This window comes from Ornithorhynchus anatinus, chromosome 7, assembly GCF_004115215.2.
Source record: "Ornithorhynchus anatinus isolate Pmale09 chromosome 7, mOrnAna1.pri.v4, whole genome shotgun sequence".
Taxonomy (NCBI): Eukaryota; Metazoa; Chordata; class Mammalia; order Monotremata; family Ornithorhynchidae; genus Ornithorhynchus; species Ornithorhynchus anatinus.
The window spans coordinates 34,883,749-34,904,575 of record NC_041734.1 but is presented as its reverse complement, the minus strand read 5'-3'; the positions used below and the strand labels follow the sequence as shown (position 1 = coordinate 34,904,575).

The 20,827-nt window shown below is 42.7% G+C and overlaps 1 protein-coding gene across 2 annotated transcripts in view; it reads left to right on the top strand.

Annotated features, from left to right (window-relative positions):
* The window catches only part of UBE2F (ubiquitin conjugating enzyme E2 F (putative)), a 177,632-nt gene that overhangs the window by 144,506 nt on the left and 12,299 nt on the right, over positions 1–20,827 (top strand). The gene's annotated exons all lie outside the window — the stretch shown is intronic.

The following is a 20,827-nucleotide window of genomic DNA, read 5'->3' as shown; positions in this document are numbered from 1 at the left end:
CTTTGCTGTTGGCTTTAAATCTGTCTCCTTTTCTAGTTTGTAAGCTCCTTGTGGGCAGGGATCACCTATGCCTACTCTCGTGCATTGTACTCTCATTCATTTATTCAATCATATTTATTGAGCACTTATTGTATGGAAAGTACAATTCAGCAAAGTGCTCAGTACAGTGCTGTGCACATGGTAAGTGCTCAGTAATAATAATAGTACTTGATAAGTGCTTACTATTTGCCAAGCACCGAACTAAGCCCTGGGTAGATACCAGATAATCAGGTTGGAGACAGTCCCTGTCCCATCTAGGGCTCACAGTCTTAATCTCCATTTTGCAGATGAGGAAACAGAGGCCCAGAGAAATTAATTGACTGGCCCAAGGTCACACAGCAGCAAGTGGTGGAGCTGGGATTAGAGCCCAGGTCCTCTGACTCCCAGGCCTGCGCCTTTCCAGTGGGCCACGCTGCTTCCCACAGGGAAGGTCAGTCGATACCATTGATTGGGTTGTGATAGTCCCCAAGCCTCCCAACTGTCACACAGTGTACCAGTTGTCTGTCACCGACATCTCTTATCCTAGCAATACGGAGGATTTTTCAGTTGTGCTGTAGGAAATAAGTAAAGTTGATCCTGGGCCCTGGGTGGGAATCAGTCGGGGCCCAAGCTCTTCGAAACCAATGGAAGCTAGGTTCCACACCCGGGATGGAAATTGTTGTCCACGTGGCCGATTGGGGAACAGTGATCCAGTAGAATGGGATGGTGGAAGAGCTCAGGGTGGAAAATGAATGGTCACTCCAACTATCTTTAAGACACCACAGAAGTATGAGGCTCACAAATTTAGTTTTAATGCAAAACGAAAGACAAAGAAGAAAGCTTAATGGTCCTAATTACTTAGGCTTTGGTCAAATATTCATCCAGAAGCACACACGCAAACTTCCTTAAGTACTCAGAGAAACTGAAACGCTTTGTTGAGCCCCAAGGAGCAGTCAGTCAGTCACATAAATTAGTAGAAATAAATAAAGCAATCACCACCTGAGACCAGCCTGCCGGGTGTCAGGGAGAGCAGAGGGAAAGCAGGAGAGGCCAAAAGAGAGAGTGGGGCAAGACCAAGCCCCCCTTCTTCTGAATTTTTCAAAGCTTTGGTCAATCTGCTGGTTAGCCAAAAGTTTCCAAATCCGAAGGATTCTGGGCTATGTTGTCCTTCTGGATCTGGGGCCGTAGAGTTCTTAAGAAGAGAGGGTGTCAGGAAATAGCTCCCTTTGGTTCCAGTTTTGCTTCCATGAGGAGGCCGAACATTCCACAACCAGGCTTTTCCAAGAGGCTTCCCTGCTCTGTGGGTCATTAACTTACAGCATCATGCCTAGGAGGGCAAAAGGGTGAAGAAAATCTTCAAGTTCCAGTGATTCCTTGGAAATGTTGCATAGATCAGAACATGTGCACTGTGAGAGACTTTTCAGGCACTCAAGCTGTAGGCTCTGCACCTAGAAGTCCAGGATTCTACAGCACCATGATCTGGTCCTTGCAATTCAAAAATATTTCTGCATTTCCACATGCTTAACTGTTATGCTGTAAGGAGTCTCTCAAAAGGTCAAAATGAACTCTCAAAGTTCTAGACAGTTACCCTGCATGTTTTGATGGTCATTCGATCAGTCAGTTGTATTTATTGAGCACTTACTGTATGCAGAGCACTGTGCTAAGCACTTGAGTCCTTTTCTCACCTGAGTCTCACAAGCTACTTAGGAGGGAGAAGGAGCATTGGATTCCCATTTTACAGATGAGGAGACTAAGGTCCAGAGAAGTTAAATGACTTGCCCAAGGTCACACAGCAGGCAAGTGGCAGAGTTAGGATTAGAGTCCAGGACCTCAGATTCCCATGGCTTTGATGCTGGGAAGCTGAACTGTCTTCCTGACTCTTGTGGTTGATTCTCTTAGCGTAGGATATTAAAACCACGGCATGTGGCTGAGGCAAACAGAACTGGTTGATAAATTCGGAATTTATTCAGAATAAATTTAGAATTCAAGTGCCACAGTTTGCATCCAGTCATATAAAAGATCGGCTTTTAGAATTTAGTTTTAGAGAATTACCTTAAGTTTGGGGTAGCCATGGTTTTTGAAGATATACACCTCTCCAGTTTGTTCGACAATCAAGAGCTTGTGCCACTGTACATAGGCATCTCTGCTGGAACAGGTTTTATTTTCACTGTTTCAGTGGGAAACAAGAGGAAGGGAGGTGATTGGAAAATAATTGAAGTAGTAAATGGTGCCTGTTTCTCTGGGAAAAACTCAAAAACTGTGTTGCATATGAATAAGCCTGGTAGATATTTTTGCACGATGAATAATGCTAAATCTTGAAGTGAACCATTTTATTTACCTGGGTTTGGCTGTCATTTTTCTGACAGCTGACATTTATCAGTGGTCAGCACTTTGGCCCTGTTTAAAAGCAGTTTCTCATAAACAGTGAATTTAAAAACATGCAATTAGTTCCCTTACCCCAGTTAGTAAAGGGTTGATAACAGGGTTTCCACACAATCCTGCCATCACTAATTCAGAGCTTTGATTTGTAACTGTCTTCACATACTCTTCCTTCATGTTTTGTTTGTTTTTCTAAATGGTTTGTTAAGCACTTACTATATGCCAGGCACTGTGCTAAGCTCTGGGGTAGATACAGATTATCAGGTTGGACACAGTCCTTGTCCCACACAGCACTCACAGTCTCAATCCCTGTTTTAGAACCCAGGTCCCTTTTTTGCCTTCATTTTTTAAAATGATAATTGTTAAGCGCTTCCTACATGTCAAACCCTGTTCTAAGCCTAGGATAGGTACAAGTTAATCAGGTCAGACACAGTCCCTATCCCACATGGGGCTCACAGTCTAGGAGGGAGGACAGTTATTGAATCCCCATTTTACGATTAAGGAACTGAGGCACAGGGGAAGTGAAATGACTTGCCCAAGGTCACATAGCGAGCAATTGACAGAAAAGCCAGGTCCTCTGACTCCCAAACTGGGTCTCTTTCCATTAGGCCACTCCACTTCCCTTCCTCTGTACAAATTGTAGAACAAAAAGAAGGGTTACAACTAAAATGATCCACATAAAACCAGGTCACGGAGAGCCTGCCTGGTTTGGGTCGTGCTCCAGTGCCCGCCTGGGACCTCTTTGCTCCTCACTCCCCATCCTGGGTTGAGCTGGGGAAAAGAGGAAGGGTCTCCACCTAGCAATAACATTTGAAGCCCATATTCCCTCCTCCTCCCCCCTCCCCCCCCCACTTTCCCAGAAGTGAGTCCTGAGACCGTTGAGGTAAGGCTCAAATCGGGGCCAAACCCAATCTCTCAATCAGTGGTATTTATTGAGCACTCACTATGTGCAGAGCACCAAACCAGCTCCACGGAGGTCAGACCAGGACTCAGTTCAGGGTAGGCCATAGATTTTGTCCTACAAAGGACTGTAACTTACTGTCACTGGCCCTGGAGACTGTAAGCTTGTTTTGTGGACAGGGAATGTGTCTGTTCTATTGCTAAATTGGACTCTCCCGAGCACTTAGTTCAGGGTTCTGTACATAGTAAGTGCTCAGTAAATACAAATGGCTGACTGACCCTATGTCTCCAGACTCCTTGTAACAAAAATGTATACCAGAAGGGAAGAAGGCATCTAGCATCGTGGAAAGGTGAAGGCCACCAAGAAGCCATGTGGGCTAGTGGAAAGAGAACGGGCCCTGGGAGTCAGAGAACCTGGAATCAAATGCTGTCTTGGCCACTTGTCTGCTGTGTAACCTTGGGCAAATTACTAAAGTTCTCTAGGTCTCAGTTTCTTCCCTCCTGTATACCTTATGTGAGACAAGGAATGTATCTGACCTGATTTATCTTGTATCTACCCCAATGCTTAGCGCAATGCTTGGCAAACAGGAAGCACTTAGCAAATACCACAATTATTTTTATCCTTATTGGGCTAGAATTTGCAAAGTTGTTTTTCTCTTGGTGGTGGGGTTTTTTTTGTTTCTGTTTTACATGTGGAAGATACCTGCTTAAGCCCCATTGCTCCCTATTTTGGACAACCAAGATGCTCAGGGCATGGAGAAGTTATCATATAAGGATAGAAAGAAAATATTTGGGTTCTTGGAGTAGGACCGGTGCCTGAGAGGGGATATGATAGACATCTGCAAAATCATTGGAAGGCAGCCAGGCCTACTGCAGAATGCACAGGTCTTGGGGTCAGGAGCACCAGGTTCTAGTCTCTGCCCTCTCCTGCTGTATGACTTTGAATAAGTCACTTAATTTAACTGGGGCTCAGTGTTCTCATCTGTAAAATATGGGGACACAAACCCACTCTTTCTTCCTCCCTCTGAGATCTCGAGCTCCGTGAAGGACAGGGCCTATGTCTGATCTAATTATTTTGTATCTCACCCAGCGCTCAGCATAACAGTAGAGTCAGAAGGACCTGGGTTCTAATCCCAGTTCCTCCACTTGTCTGCTGAGTAACCTTGGGCAAGTCACTTAACTTCTCAGGGCTTCAGTTCCCACATCTGTAAAATGAGGTTAAGACTGTGAGCCCCAAGTGGGACAGGGACTGTGCCCAACCTGATGAGCTTGTATCTTCCCCCATGTTTAGTACAGTGCCTGGGACGTAGTAAGTGCTTAAATTCCAGAATCAATTAAAGGACTGAATATCCAGGAACCTCTAGAGCATTTAAAATAAACCAAGCTGGGCAGGTTAAAGTTGGTGAGGGGAACAAGTATGTTGTAATGTTTTTTATGATTTTGGGGGGCTAGCAATGCAACAGAATAGATGATGCCCAGAATAACAATGCTGCTTTTAAAATCAAGAAAACTCCTTGTGAGGAGAAATGTTTCCAGCTATCTTTCTGTTAAGATTTCTCCCCAAATACGGGAGTAAGAATGTCACTGTATTCATTTGTTCATTGGTATTTATTGAGCACTTACTCTGTTCACATTGACCTTACAGTCTAGAGTGGGGAAAGACAGACATCAAAACAAATAGATAAAATTACATGTATGTAACTAAATGTTATGGGGCTGGGTGAAGGGAACAGTAAAAGAAGTAAGTCAGGGTGACGCAGAAGGGAGTGGGAGATGAGGAAAAGCGGGACTTGGTCTGGGAAGGCCTCTTGGAGATGTAGGTAGGGACGTAGGCTTTATATTTGGGGAGAGTGGTTTTCTGTCAGATTAGAGCAGAGAGGGAGTTTAAGGCCAGAGGCAGAACATGGGTTAGGGGTCGGCGGCAAGACAGATGAGATCGTGGCACAGTGAGAAGGTTAGCAGTAGGGGAGCAAAGTGTGCAGGCTGGGTTATAGAAGGAGAGAAGTGAGGTAAGGTAGGAGGTGGCAAGATGATGGAGTGCCTTAAAGCCAGTGGTGAAGAGTTTCTGATTGATACGTAGGTGGATGGGCAACCACGGGAGTGTTTTGAGGAGCAGGATGATGTGTCCTGAGCATTTTTGTAGAAGAATGACCTGGGTAGCAGAGTGAAGTATGTTCTGGAGTGGGGGGAGATAGGAAGCTGGGAGGTCAGCAAGGAGGCTGATGCAGTAATCCAGGTGGGATAAGATGAGGAGTGATTGTATTAACATAGTAGCTGTATGGATGGAGAGGAAAGGGTCGATTACAGTGATGTAGTGGAGGCTGGACCAACACGATTTGTGACGGATTGAATATGTGGATTGAATGACAGGAGTTGAAAATGCCAAGGTTTCAGGCTTGAAAGACAGGAAGGATGGTGGTGCCATCTAGAGTGATGGGAAAGTCACAGGGAGGACAAGGTTTGGGTGGGAGTACAGGACTGCATATTATGTACAAGTTGTTGTTTTCTTAAGATGATTGCATATTATTGCTCGGATAATAAGTATTTGGTTGGTTATATATTTGGGCCAGTGCTGTAGTACTAATATTGGACTGAGGAGAAAAGGCATGTAAAGCTGGCATTAAATGGAATTTACCCATTTTACCTCCTTTGAAGTAAATCAGAATTATTTTATGTTAACTAAGTTCTGGTAATTCACTAGCATTTACCTTTAAGGATGAGTAGTCCTCATAATTTCTTTCTGATAGCTGCTTTTTCGTTATGCCTTTCTAGAGTTAATTGCCTTAGGAATGGCTTCATTGGTAGGGCAGATCGCTATGAGTTCATGATTTGGTACTGTAATTACTAACCAAGTTAGAATGCGGAATTCTGTTTCAAGGCCAAGTTAATCAATCATTCAGCATTGCCTAATGGATAAAGCACGGTTCTGGGAGCCGAAAGGACCTGGGTTCTAGTTTCTGCTCTGCCAGTTATCTGACCTTAGGCAAGTCAGTTCCCTTCTCTTTGCCTCAGTTACCTCATCTGCAAAATGGGGATTAAGACTGTGAGTCCCATGTGGGACATGGACTGTTTCAAACCTAAGTGCCTTGCCTCTATCCCCATTCTTAAAATAGTGCCTGGCACATAGTAAATACCATAAAATAAAGTAAAATAAATCAAGCAATCAGTCACATTTATATTGCACTTACTGTGTATAGAGCACTGTACTGAGTGCTGGGAGAAAACAGTATAACAGAGTTGGTAGACACATTACCTGCCACAACTAGCTTACAAGTCCAGAGGGAGAGGCAGATGTCAATACAAATAAATGTTACGGATATAATCGGTTATGGGTCGAATAAATGAATTGCAGATATATAAGTCAATAATGGTTAGGTAGCATTTTAAATAAGGCCTGAGCAGGTTGATAACAGTTCTTAGATCATCTCTGTATTGTAGAAATAAATGCTTATATGAGTGCCACTTGTAGTCGTATTTTTCTCTCTCCTCCCCTTCTTTACCACTGTATGCCAAATTCTGGGCATTAATAAGAGTATTTGGGGAAGAAGATCGAAGTATTAAGTAGGCAGAATATACATCACTGTTCACTGAAAAATGTTTGTTAGCAATTGGAGAAATGGGTGTGCTTAAATATAATTTGGTGAATTGAGTCAATTCAGTCAGAATATCACATCTTGGACCAAGAGGTGTATACCTTATTCCCTATCAATCAATCAGACAATCAATGAGTGCTATTCTTTGAGTGCTTGCTGTGTACAGAGCACTATACTAAATGCTTGGGAAAGTCCCTAATGACCTGTGTGGTTCGTGTCTTCCAAATGAAATATCTTTCAGACAGGAGTCATTTTTAGAAGCTTTGACAATTGCATTTTTTTCATTAATGTTTATTAAGCGCTTATTACAGTGCTTGGCATATAGTAAATGGTTATCAAATATCATCAAAAAATCAAGTGCTTAACATGTACGAAGTCCTAGATTGAATAGTGGGAAGACTATATAGATACTGTTTCAAATGTATCTGGGGTCCCCAGTGAGCTAAGAATCTGAATAAGTGAAAGAAGGATACCCAGGAAAAATAGGCTGTGAAAGAATAGAACAAGATAACGGTTCACTCCCTGCCTCCAGTTTTCTACCTGAAATTCCCTCCCCCTTCACATCTGGCACACCACTCTCTCTCCATCCTCAGCACCCTTCTGAAATCGCATCCCCTCCAATCCATCAATTAATAGTACTTAGTGGGTTTTTATTCTTGGCAGCTGACTGTACTAGGTGATGGAGAGGGTGCAGCAGAAATAGTAGACATGATCTCTGTCTTCTAGGAACTTGCAGTCTAGGTGGGGAGATAGGCACTAAATAAATTACAGGAAGGGGAAAGCAATCAAGTATAAAACTCTGTGATGACAATTATGGTACCTGTTAAGTGCTTAGTGTGCCAAGCACTGTCCTGAGCACTGGGATAGATACAGGTTCATCAGGTTGGACACAGTCCCTGTCCCATATGGAGCTCACATTCAGTCCCCATTTGCAGATGAGGTAACTGAGGCCCAGAGAAGTTAAATGACTTGCCCAAGGTCACACACCAGCCATTTGGTAGAGCCTGGATTTGAACTCAGGTCCTTCCGACTTCCCGACCCGTTCTCTGTCTACTAAGCCATGCTGCTTCTTCATAAGTGTACAGTTTACACAATGAAACTGTGTACTGCTTAACTGTGTTCATAAGTTGAGTGCAGGGTAGGGAGAGAGGTAGGAGTACCCCAGTGCTTAGGTAGCCTAGAAGTTCTGAAGTTTCAGAGTGGGAAGGTGAGAGAGTAGTCAGGGAAGGCTTCCTGGAGGAGATGTGATTTCAGAAAGCCCTTGAAGATGGAGAGAGGAGTGGTCTCTTGAAGGTGAAGGGGGAGGCAGTTCCAGGCAGAAAGAATGGTGAGAGCACAAGTTCAGTGGTGGGAGAGATGAGAATTAGCCACAGTAAGTAGGTTGGCTAAAGAGAAGCGAAGAGTACACATAGAGGTAAAATGGAACAAGAGAGAAAAGGAGAGAGAGGTGATGGAGTGTTTGAAGCCCAGCCAATCAATCAATGGTATTTATCAAGCACTTACTATGTGCAGAGCACTGTACTGAGTGCTTGGCAGATTACAGTACAGTAGAATTAGCAGATATGTTCCCAGCCCATAATGAGTTTCTGCTTGATGTGGGTGGGAATTGACAACCATCTGGGAGGAGTGGGAGATGTCTGCAAAATATTTTAGAAAAATGATCCAGCAGCAGAGAGAATCATGTATTAGAGAGGGGAGAGGCTGGAGGCAGATGGCAGAATGGATGGAGAGGAAGGGGTGGGTTCTGGAGATGTAAAGGAAAAAGAGCCAGCGTGGTTTGTTAACACGGGGATTAAAAGAGAGAGGAGTCGCTACATTGTAAACTCCTCGAAGGCAGGAATCGTGTCGGCCACCTCTGTCATTCAGGGTCTGAGTCTAGTTTCCAAGTTTATACTCTTTCCCATCTCTCAGTAGAGTGCTCTGCACACAAACACTTGCTCCACAGCCCTTCGTGTATAAATCTATAATTCATTTTAATGTCTGTCTCCTAGTGAAGAAGAATTGGCACAGTTGGAGGGGTTAGATTTTGAAAGCAAGTGGGAGAGCTCCTGTTGAAACATTATCGAGAAGGATAAGGGGGAATGAGAGGTGAGGGGGAGATTTTAGGGAGTTCATGCCTGATGGCCTCAATTTGGTCAACAGATGAGTTGGCCAGGTCATCAGGGCTGAGAGAAGGAGGAGGTGGGGGCATGAGGATTTAAGGAGGGAATTAAAAATCAGAAATAGTTGATGTGGGCAGTGGGTGTTAGGATTTCATCAGGGAGGAGAAGCAATGTTGTTAGACGGTGAGCCCCATGAGGGACAGGGACTGTGTTTAATTCCCACCTGTGCATTCTGTCCCAGAACTTAGTGCAGTGCTCTGCACACAGTAAGCACTTAATAAATCTAATTACTGCTACCAGTGTTTCTGGGCAAAGGAAAGGGGAGAAATACAGCAGGTGAGAATGTTTGAGGTGGATGAGGTCCACCTGGTGGCCGGATTTCCACCGTCAGTGCACCGAAGGTTTTGCCCGGTAGTGGTGGAAGTACACTGTGCAGTCATCCGGGGCTGCAGGTTGATGGTGCGATATCGGCGAATAGGGAAGGGTAAGCGGGATTTGAGTTTGGTGGACGGGACGGAGTTGAGGGAAGGTGGTGTTGAAGAGAGTCCGAACGGGGCATGGTGGCCTGGGGTAACCAGAGGGAGTTAAGAGACAGAGGTCTTAGTGCAGGTAGGGGATAGTATTACACAGAGAAGAGGAGAAGGTGTGTTGTGGGAATAAGGATGTGAGGAGGTTTGTTTTGGAAAAGGGAAGGTTAGAGACTGTTTAGTGACTAGCGAGAAGGAGATTCTGCTTTCATGAGTGAGGTGGGGTGGAGGGGAGCCCTTCTTGGATTAATCTCTCATCCCCACAACCTATTTCCCTTCCAGAGCTCACTTTAGCACTTCCGTATCACCAAAGAAATTGGGAACTCACATTCCCTCTGCATACTTCCTGGTACACCTGTGTGCATACTGTGTCCCCTTGTTTGCTGTTTTGTTTTAAAAAAATGGTATTTGTTAAGCACTTACTATGGAGCAGGCACTCTACTAAGAGCTGGGGGTAGATGGAACCTAATCGGGTTGGACATAGTCCCTGTCCCACAAGGGACTCATAGTCTTAATCCCCATTTCACAGATGAGGGAACTGAGGCCCAGAGATGTTAAGTGACTTGCCCAAGGTCTCACAGCAGACAGGTGGTGGAACTGGGATTAGAATCCGGGTCCTTCTGTCTCCCAGGCCTGTCTTATATCTATTAGGCTATGCTGCTTCCTTCCACCTGTAATTTATTGTAGTGTCTGTCTCCCCATCCTGATCGTAAACTCCTCGAGAGCAGTGATCATTTCCCCTAACTAGGTTCTGTCAATCAGTGGAATTTATTGAGTGCTTACTGTCTGGAGAGCACTGTCCTAAGCACTTGGGAGAGTAAAATATGACGGAGTTGATATTCACATTCCCACTCCCAAGCTCTTAGCCCAGTGCACTAGCCAAATAAGCACTCAGTAAATACTATCTACTATTAGTTGATATAGGATTGCTTTGAGCCTTCTCTAGAGGACAACCTACTTCATTGTTTCTAGCTACAATGGCACTGCAGCTGCCAGGGTCCCACTAAACCCCTACAGGTTCCCCAGATTTCATCCTCAGTTTCCCTTCTTTGTTCAAAAAACCAGTGTGTTCTCCTCTCACACTAAGAAACTTAAATTGATGGGTCTCCAGTCCTGCAATGCAGTGACTGTTTTTAATGGGATAGTGTATATTCTCCAAGAGTTCGGTGTGCGTCCTATTGAATTTGAGTTGTTTCGAAGGGTTTTTTATGGTATTTGTTAAGTGCTTACAGCCAGGCACTGTACTAAGCACTGGGGTAGAGATGCAAGATCACCAAGTTGGACACAATCCATATCTCATATGGGGCTCACAGTCTGAATCCCCAATTTACAAAGGAGAGAATGGAGGCACAGAGAAGCCCAGGCCTGGGCTCTTTCCACTAAGCTTTGCTGGTTCTCTGTTTTCCATGTTTTCCATAGTGCTTTGGTGTAGGGTACATTATCTTGCTTAGAAAGATGTCAATTAGTTTTCCTGCCTCTACTGCATTCCCGAGTTGAAGCTTACACAGATAATGACTGGGGAGAGTTGTAGTAAAGATGTCCCCTCCAGCAGTATCTAGAAAGGGTCATCAAAAGAGTAATAGCAGACACTTCTTTGGAAAGAAATCCGCAGCTCCATTGTAAAGAAGACATTTGTTGGACCAGATCACTAATGTTACTGACCTGGTACCCTGAGTGACTTAAGATTGATGTTCATTTAGATGGGAAGCGGCATGGAGTAGTGGAGGAGCACAGGCCTGGGAGTCAGAAGATCATGGGTTCCAATCCTTGCTCTCTCGTTTGTAGGGTGGCCTTGGGCATGTCACTTCACTTCTTTATGCCTCAGTTACCGCATCTTTAAAATAAGGATCGAGACTGAGAGCCCCATATGAGACAGTCCGATCTGATTTGCTTGTATCCACCCCAGTGTTTAGTACAGTACCTGACACATAGTAAGCACTTAAATACCATAGTTATTATTATTAAGTTTGGGCTTTTCTCTTTGTGGTGTCCACATTCCCACAGGCTGAGACTCTTCATTTTGTGGGCAGTACAACTGCAGGTACTGTTTTCCACCACTGAAAAAAAAAAAGAGGAGTGGGAGCCCCCTCACACACGAAGGCATATTTGTAAACTGTACTTCACTGAAAATGTTTATGATTATGGCATTCATTTCTCTGCCTTGTACGTACAATTTTGCCTGCAGCCTTCTGATTTGTTGATTAACTCCAGCTACTACTTCTGCACCTCAAAGTCACGGAATCTTGCCATAAGCCAGGAACCATAACAAATAGAAAAAAAAAACAATCTATGGTCTGTTTTTTCTCAGTCTTTAGGCCGGCTTATGAAATAGCTGTCTGTCAGTTAGGATGATGATACTATTGAGAGTGAGATTTATCCGTTTTGAGTGTGTTTGGTTGAAAAGACTAATGCATGCCTAACTATTATAATTATGGTTATTACTATTGTTATGGTATTTGTTAAGCTCTTACTATATGTCAGGCATGTTCTAATTGCTAAGACAGATCAATCAATCAGTGGTATTTATTGAGCGCTTACTATTCATTCAATCGTATTCAGCGCTTACTGTGTGCAGAGCATTGTATTAAGTACTTGGACTGTACATTTCAACAACAGATAGAGACGATCCCTGCCCAACAATGGGCTCACAGTCTAAAAGGGGGAGATAGACAACAAAACAAAACAAGTAGTCAATCATCAATACTATCAAGATAAATAGAATCATAGAGATATATATATACATCATTAATAAAATAGAGAAATAATATATACAAATATGCACAAGTGCTGTGGGGAGAGGAAGGGGGTAGAGCAGAGACAGGGAATGGGGAGGGGAGGAATGTAATAAGCACTTGGGAGAGTACGATAGGACAGAATTAGCAGTCACGTTCCCTTGTCCATAACGAGCTTACAGTCTAGAGATACCAGTTGATCAGGTTGAACCCAGTCCCTCTCCTACATGGGACTCAAAGTCTAAGTAGGAGGGAGTAGGATTGAATTCCATTGAACAGGTGAGGAAACTGAGGCACAGTAAAGGTAAATGACTTACCCAAGGTCACCCAGCAGACCAGTGGCAGAGTCAGGATTAGAACCCAGTTTCTCTGAATCTCAGGCCAGTGATTTTTTTTCCATTAGTCCACGTTGCTTCTTAATTGTATATATTCCATGTATATATAAGGCTTGTCCTTCGTTGCACTGGCATTTGTTGTTTGAGCATCTGGGCCATTTTCTTGACACACTCTTAGATTCTGCCTCTGGGTTTCTAAACCAGTCACCTGTTCGTGATTGTCACATTACTGATTGTTGCCTGCTATCCCCGTCTGCTTCTTGTGTCTCAGTCGTACACTGCTATACCAGTTTGTTAAAGTTTGCTTCCCTGTGTTTGAAGGCATTTCTTTGGCCACCTCTTGCACTTACATCCTTATATGCAGCCTCAGGATTGCTGTGTATTTGTTTATTTAGCTGCATATTCAATTATTTATTAGGCTCATTCACTAAGTACTTTTCTGTCAGTCTCCCCTCATTAGAGTATAAGCTTCTCGAGGGTAGGGAAGCTATCCCTTGCTTGTTTTATATTTCCCAAGTGTTTAGTATATTGCATTGCCCCAAGTTGGCACTTAGTAAATGCTACTAGTATTATTACTGCCATTTTGATTTATGTCTGCTCCTCCCACCCCCACATCACCACTCACCCCTCTGCTCCATCTCTCCACCACACACATTTTAGCTCATTAAATAGCAGCTGTTGGGTAGCCTGCTTTCATCAGTTCTTCTGCCAAGGTTCTGGCCGGCAGAGAGGTGATGGAATAAGTGTTGCTTTGATGCTGGTGAACCTGTAGCTGGTGTGGCTCAGTCTGTCTCGCCATTTGATGTTGTGTTGACACACACAGGTGATGCTGATGGGCTGCTCACTTGAAACCAGACCTTTGCAATAGGCCCAGGTCTCACAGCCAGAGTTGGTCATTACAACAACTCCGAAGATCTCGAGTTTGGTCGGAAATTTGATGCCGTGTAGTTTCTAGTCTGTCAGTCTACTGTCAGATGATCTTGGTCTGTCGGTTTATCTCCACATCATTGGAGAGTGTGGTGCTTTGGTAGCATTCATCGTGTTTATCGAAGCAAGTCTTTGGTAGTGCCTGAATTTCCGGTAAAGCCTGGTTCGTTACCTCAGCCTGCTTTAGACTTATTTTTAGTGTACAGCACTTAAAAAGGGCTTTTCTTTTCTTTTTTAATGTTATTTCTTAAGTGCTTATTGTGGGCCTGGCACTGTACTAAGCTCTGGAGTAGATGCAACATAATCAGGTTGTACACAATCCCTGTCCCTCATAGGGTTCACAGTCTCAATCCCCATTTTACAGATAAGGTAACTGGTGCCCAGAGAGGTGAAGTGACTTGCACAAGGTCACACAGCAAAGTGGCAGAGCCAGGATTATAAACCAGGCTTTCTGACTACCAGACCTGTGTGCTCTTTCCCCTAAACCATGCTGGTTTATAATCACCCAGCTTTATAATCATTCAAGTCTCCAGACCGATATCATAAGTGAATAATAGCATCGTTATAACTGATCAGTCGATCAATCAGTGGTATTTATTGAGTACTTACTATGTTCAGAACACTGTTCTGAGCACTTGGGAGAATGCAGTACAACAGAATTTAGCAGTCACGTTTCCTGCCCCCAGTGAGCTTCTTTTTGATCATTTTCTCTTTTTTTGTGTGGTATTTATTAGGAGTGTATTATTTGCCAACTGCTGTTCTAAGAGCTGGGATAGGTACAAGTTAATCATGTGGGACACAGTCCCTGTCCCACGTGGGGCTCACAGTGTAAGTAGGGGAGAGAAAAGCATATTTAATCCCCATTTTGCAGTTGAGGAGACTGAGACACAGAGAAATTAAGCGACTTCCCCAAGGTTACATAGAAGCAATTGACAGAGCTGGGATGAGAACCCAGATCCTCTGACTTCCAGGTCTGTGGTCTTTCCACTAGGCCACTCTGATCGTCTGACATGTTTGTGACGTTGTGATTTTTGGTTTCTGGAATGTGTATGCTAATTCTGTTGTAGTGTACTCTACCAAACACTTAGAACTCTGCACATAGTAAGCATTCAATAAATACTGTTGATTGATTACTGTTCAATCACTTCACTCCTCTAAAGCCAACCTACTCATGGTACCTCAGTCTTACCTCTCTCACCGTCATCCCCTCATTCATATCCTACCTCTCTGTAACACTCTCTCCCTTCATGTCCAACAGACGACCACTCTTCCCACCTTCAAAATCTTATTAAAATCACATCTCCTCCAAGAGGCCTTCCCTGACTAAGCCCTCATTTTCCCTACTCCCTCTCCCTTCTGCATAATCTATGCACTTGAATCTGTACCCACTATTCACCCCACCCTCGGCCCCTCAGCACTTATGTACATATCTGTAATTAATGTCAGTCTTCCCTTCCAGACTGTAAGCTTACTCAGGGTAGGGAACGTTTCTACCAAGTTTATTATATTGTACTCTCCCAAGTACTCTCCCAAGCAGCGTGGCTCAGTGGAAAGAGCACGGGCTTTGGAGTCAGGGCTCATGAGTTCGAATCCCAGCTCTGCCACTTGTCGGCTGTGTGACTGTGGGCAAGTCACTTAACTTCTCTGTGCCTCAGTTCCCTCATCTGTAAAATGGGGATTAAAACTGTGAGCCCCACGTGGGACAACCTGATTCCCCTATGTCTACCCCAGCGCTTAGAACAGTACTCGGCACATAGTAAGCGCTTAACAAATACCAACATTATTATTATTATTGTTTAGTACAGTTCTGTGCACACGGTAAGCACTTAACAAATACCACAGTTATCATTATTATCTGATCAACATGTGACACTAGGGAGGGCAAGCAACAAGGTCCGTAACAGGGAATGGATGTCTGTGTCTCCCTCTGGCCTGTAAGCTCATTTCTGGATGGGAATGTGTCCATTATATTGTTATATTGTACTCTCCCAAGCTCTTAATAGAGTGTTCTGCATACAGTAAGTGCTCAATAAATACTACTGGCTAGGTAAGCGCTCAATAAATATTAATTAAGGAATTGATTGGAAGGGGAAGTTGAGAGTTTCAGACTTTGTGTATATGGGGATATTCAAGGTGGGGACATACACTCTGAAGATAGAGTGAACACTTGCTCTCTCTCACACTTTAGACCCTAATCACTAACTGCCAGTAGCAGTAAATCTGTCTTGAAAGTCTCCCCAGAGAGACTAAAATAATCCAAATCAACTAGGCTTAGTGCTTGAAGTGATTTGGGATGGAGATAATGCTTTTTATGGACCAAGACCATCCCCCTTATTTGTGCATAAAATAGTGCTCAAATCACCTGCTTCCTTTTTCTCTCTAACTTCAAGCACTGTTTAAATTGTTGTAATTATCATTAGTGATCCAAACAAATTAAGTCGATCCTACTTTTGAAAAATATATGCTGCATAACTAATAATCACAAGTGTCAAGCGAGCCAGCTGCTGAAGGGGTGGTATATTTGCTGGGGTGTAGAATAAGAAGCAGTGTGGTCTACTAGCAAAATCCCAGGCCTGGGAGTCAGAGGACCTAAGGTCTAATCTTGGCTCTGCTACTTGCTTATTGTGTGACCTTGGACAAGTCACTTAATATTTATGCACCTGTTTTCTCATCAGTAAGATCCAATGCCTATTCTTACCTCTAGTGTTGGAAAGGATGTGTTTGACTGGATTATCTTGTATCTACCCCGGTGCTTGGCAAAAAGTAGCTACTCGATAAATTCCATTCATTGATTAACATATACCATGATTATTTTTATCATGATACAAGTAAATACGTTTTACTCTATAGACCTGGCTATCCATTAGTTTAAGGAAAAATATAAAGTTTTGCCACCTTGATAATAGTAAAACAGAATTAGAAGCAGCTGCTCATATCCTAAAAGAAACTGATTACAATGAATCCCTCAAAATCAGGAATTTTGTTTCCCAGATCAATAATTGTAGTTAGAGTTTCACATTAAGAGTAATTGTATGTTCCTATGACTCAAGTTCTTTATGGAAAAAAACAAGATCAAGTGACGCATGTTGATGAGTAGGCAAGAAGCATACTAATTTAATGCATACTGGTAATGTTTTCCTAATTAGCCTTTATCAAATTCACAAGCAGTAATGAACTGGGTTTTTCTTTTCCTTGGTTACTATATTAATTTTGACACCAATCACCTAGTGAAAAATTGAGCTGGGTACTGGGCTCAGATATATGAGGAAAAGCTACTGTGTTCTGAAAAAATGAATTCTAAGTATATACCTTAGAACATAAAAAGTCCCATCTCTCTGGAAAACATTATTTACTTAAGGCATAAACTGTATATTATGTAAAAACAGAAATCTCAGAGCATAGCCATCTCCTGGATCAGAATGCAGGCTGCATGAGAATGTAGATGGAAATGAGAGGCCATCTTTCTTACATTTACATTCAGAAGCACTCAGATCCTCCCCACAAAAGTGGTCTCTTGTATTTAAAGATTATCAGGTGAAAAAATGTGTCTTTTTTCTCCAGCCAACGGAAAGGCTGTGTTCATGCAGAGAATCATAGGGCTTTTCACCTCAACTCCCTGCATCCACACCAGAATTCACTTTAACAAGCCTGGCAGAAAGCATGGTCAGGAAGACCTTTTAGCCCCTTCAGCACCAGGCTGGTAACCCTCCTGCCTCACTGATGTCATCTCTCTGGCTTTGAACTCTGAGCCACCGGCAAATGAGCCAGTGGTGGGTGTTAATCGAGTTCATCATTGTTATTGATGGTATTTATTGAGCGCTTTTTATGTGCAGAGCAGTGTACTAAGAGCTTGGGAGAATCCAATCCAATTAATTAGTCATATTTATTGAGCACTACTATGTGCAGAACAATGTACTAAATATTTGGGAGAATACCATACAACAGCTGGTAGACACATTCCCTGCCCACAAAAAGCTTACAGTCTAGAGGAGGAGCCCATATTGGTAATTCTGCCACTTGTCTGCTCTGTGATTTTGGGTAAGTCATTTAACATCTCTGCCTCAGTTACCTCACCTGTAAAATGGGGATTAAACCCTCCTTCCTCTTACTTAGACTCTGAGCTCCAAATGCGACACGGACTGTGTCTGACATGATTATCTCATATCTACCCCAGCACTTAGTACAGTCGGGTGTGTAATAATAATAATAATAATGATGGCATTTGTTAAGCACTTACTATGTGCAAAGCACTGTTCTAGTAAGCACTTAAAACACACAAAAAAAAATGCTCCCAAGGAACTTGTATTGGACTTCTAGTAACACATAATTTTGACTGTGATCCTTTAGTTCTCAGATACCAGAGGGGAAAATTAAAATTACTATTAAATAATGAGATAGGTTTTTTCCTTTCATAAGCATTGTACACTATGGACTTGTCCTCCCTAGTCAGAATTAAAAGTAAATCACACTCCAGAAGAGAGAAAGAAAGAGAGAAGACTTGGAAATAAAAAGTTATTTATGAGTATTTATTGTATAATAATAATGCCTGTGGAATTTGTTAAGTGCCAAACACTGTTCTGAGCTCTGGGGTAGATACAAGATAATCAGGTCAGACACAGTCCCTGTCCCACATGGGGCTCACAGTCTAAGTAGGAGAGAGAGCTCAGATGTGGAAAGTTCAGTGACTTGTCCAAGGTGACCAAGCAGGCAAGCGGCAGAGCTCTGACTCCCAAGCCCCTGCACTTTCCACTAGCCCATAGTTCTTCAGAACAGAATGTACTAAGGTTTCAAAGAGTACAACAGAGGCAAAAATGTCCAATCCTTCTCTTTGGGGAGTTTACAATCCAATGGGGACAGCACACAGAAGAATTTATAGTTAGGAAGAAAAAGAGAATGGAAACCTTGTTAAGTATTGTAAGTGTAGCGTATGGAAACGGACACGTACAGAGTACTCCAGGTGACTATGAGTGCACAAGTGCTGAGGTGGCTGTTAGTGGGGGTATGAGCTGGGGAGAAGAAAATGAATCAGGAAGTGCCTCCTGGAGGGTGGCAGATTCCAGGAGGATTGGGAAGATGGGGAGAAGAATCCTGTGTTTGTGTCGCAAAATGTCCTCTTCTTCATTACTTTTCACAGTTAAATCAGGAAAGCTCAGAAATAATTTTCCATGATGGTGAAAAAATCCAACCCCTGTTTCCATTATCTTTCTACAGAACTGTTGTTCATACACTCTACCAAAAGCATCAGTATTGAGGCCAGAGGATAACTCTCTCAATCAATGAACATCAATTCAATAGTATTTATTGAGCACTTATTGTGTGCAGAGCACTGAATTAAGCGCTTGCGAAAGCACAATAAAATAGAATTGATAGAAGCATTCCCTGCCCACAAGGGACTTCCAGTCTTAAATTCTCCTATATAGTGGGCGTTGAGCTAAGGAAAGTTTGCAGTATAGTAGTCCCTATAGCGAACACCATTCATTCATTCATTCAATGGTATTTATTGAGTGCTTACTGTGTGCAGAGCACTGTACTAAGCGCTTGGAAAGTACAACACAGCAATAGACAGGCAATTCCTGCCCACAACAGGCTTACAGTGTAGTGGGGAGTAGACAGACATCAAAACAAGTAAACAGACATCAATATAAATAAGTAGAATTATAGATATATACATATACATAAATGCTGTGGGGCAGAGAGTGGGGGGAAGAGCAAAGAGAGCGAGTTGAGGTGAGGTGGAAGGGAGGGGAAGCTGAGGAAAAGGAGGCTTAGTCTGAGAAGGCCTTTTGGAGCAATTTGTGAGATTGCTAAAGTAATACCCAAGAACCATTAAGTCTTAGCAAACCTTTGATGGTGTGTATATTAGCAAAAAAGAAAAAGTGTCATTTGTCTTTTTTAGAGGGGGGAAAACACCATCTAGTAGAAAATCAAAAAGAAATTTTAGGCAAGGCTATTAAAAATCGGCAGGGAAGTGGTGAGAGAGTAAAGGAGAGGGCAAAAATGACTTTCTTAAGGTAGAACCCTGACCACAATCCTATATTAGGTGATGGGCTTCTCAGTTTTTTTCTGAATGTTCATTAGTAAAGATCACTGACTGATTTTTTTTAATTTAAATACGTTAAAGACAAGGAGGCAAAAGAGATAACTGGCAGACTCTATAAGCATTAAACAAAGACAATAGACAAGTGGTTTTGTGCACCCAGTGAGGTCCAGACTGTGGATCCCTGCATTGGCCTTCTCAGAGCCAGACACACATTCCTAGGTGTACATCACCATCAGTATTGTCTGTGCATTGGAAGGACAACTACGTATTTAAATAGTTCCTTTCAGGAATGGGAAAGTTTCTGGAAATGGCTAAATTTTCCACACCCTCAGAATCCACCTGCACACTTCTCTCTTTCACAGCTCTGTATTTGAGTCAGAGAGGACAAGTGCTTCCAAACAGTGCTTTTTCTTTGGTTTGTGACCTCAGGAGTGAGCCTGTGTTCTCAGTGCAGACAGCGTTAGTCCAATTTTTTTTTCAAAACTGGAAAAAAAGAAAGCACAGGCTTGATTTGGATTTTGCTCGAGGCGTCCAGGGATCTCTTACTATTTATTAGTCAGCTTGTCTAGCCTTGCTCCTGAATACGAATGCCAAACTTCTATTTTTTTCCTTTGGCTTAATTTTGAGCAGGCTAGTCTTGCTGACATTTGAAGATCATCTGCCAGAGAGAGGCAGAGTGTAGGGATGCTTCTCACTGTCTATATCCTGATCCATAGGGATTGCAACTTGATTGGATGTTTTTTAATCTAACGTTTTCTAAATCTCCTTCCCTCTGGTCTCCAATTCATAAAATGGCCCATACTTTTCAGGAGACATATGTTAAAGCCCTTGTAAGCAAAGGTGTCAAAAGAGGAGAATTCTGATTCTTCAGTTAAAGTTGCTAAAAGTCAACGTTTCACAGTCATATATATGTATTCCTTTCGAAGCTTATTTGCGGCTATCCTTCATGTATTTCATGTCTTCATTGTTTATTCCTTTCTTCTTGTGGAATATCCGTGTTTACTCCTGTCGTGTTTTGAAAAGGTTTTGTATTCACTTATTCAGCTGCCAAACTGATTAAAAAAGCATACTTCAAATCAGGATTCACCCTTATAAATCATCTGACAACTGACTTCACTGACTATGTTGTTTATAGCACTATGTCTGTCACATCACCAGGCACAGTGTCTTTTTCCCTGGACTGGAAAGTAGTGCTAATGAAAGTGGGCTGAAACCTCAAAAAGTGAATATTTGTCAAAGTAAGAAAATAGATAACAATAGGAAGTCTTTTTAGC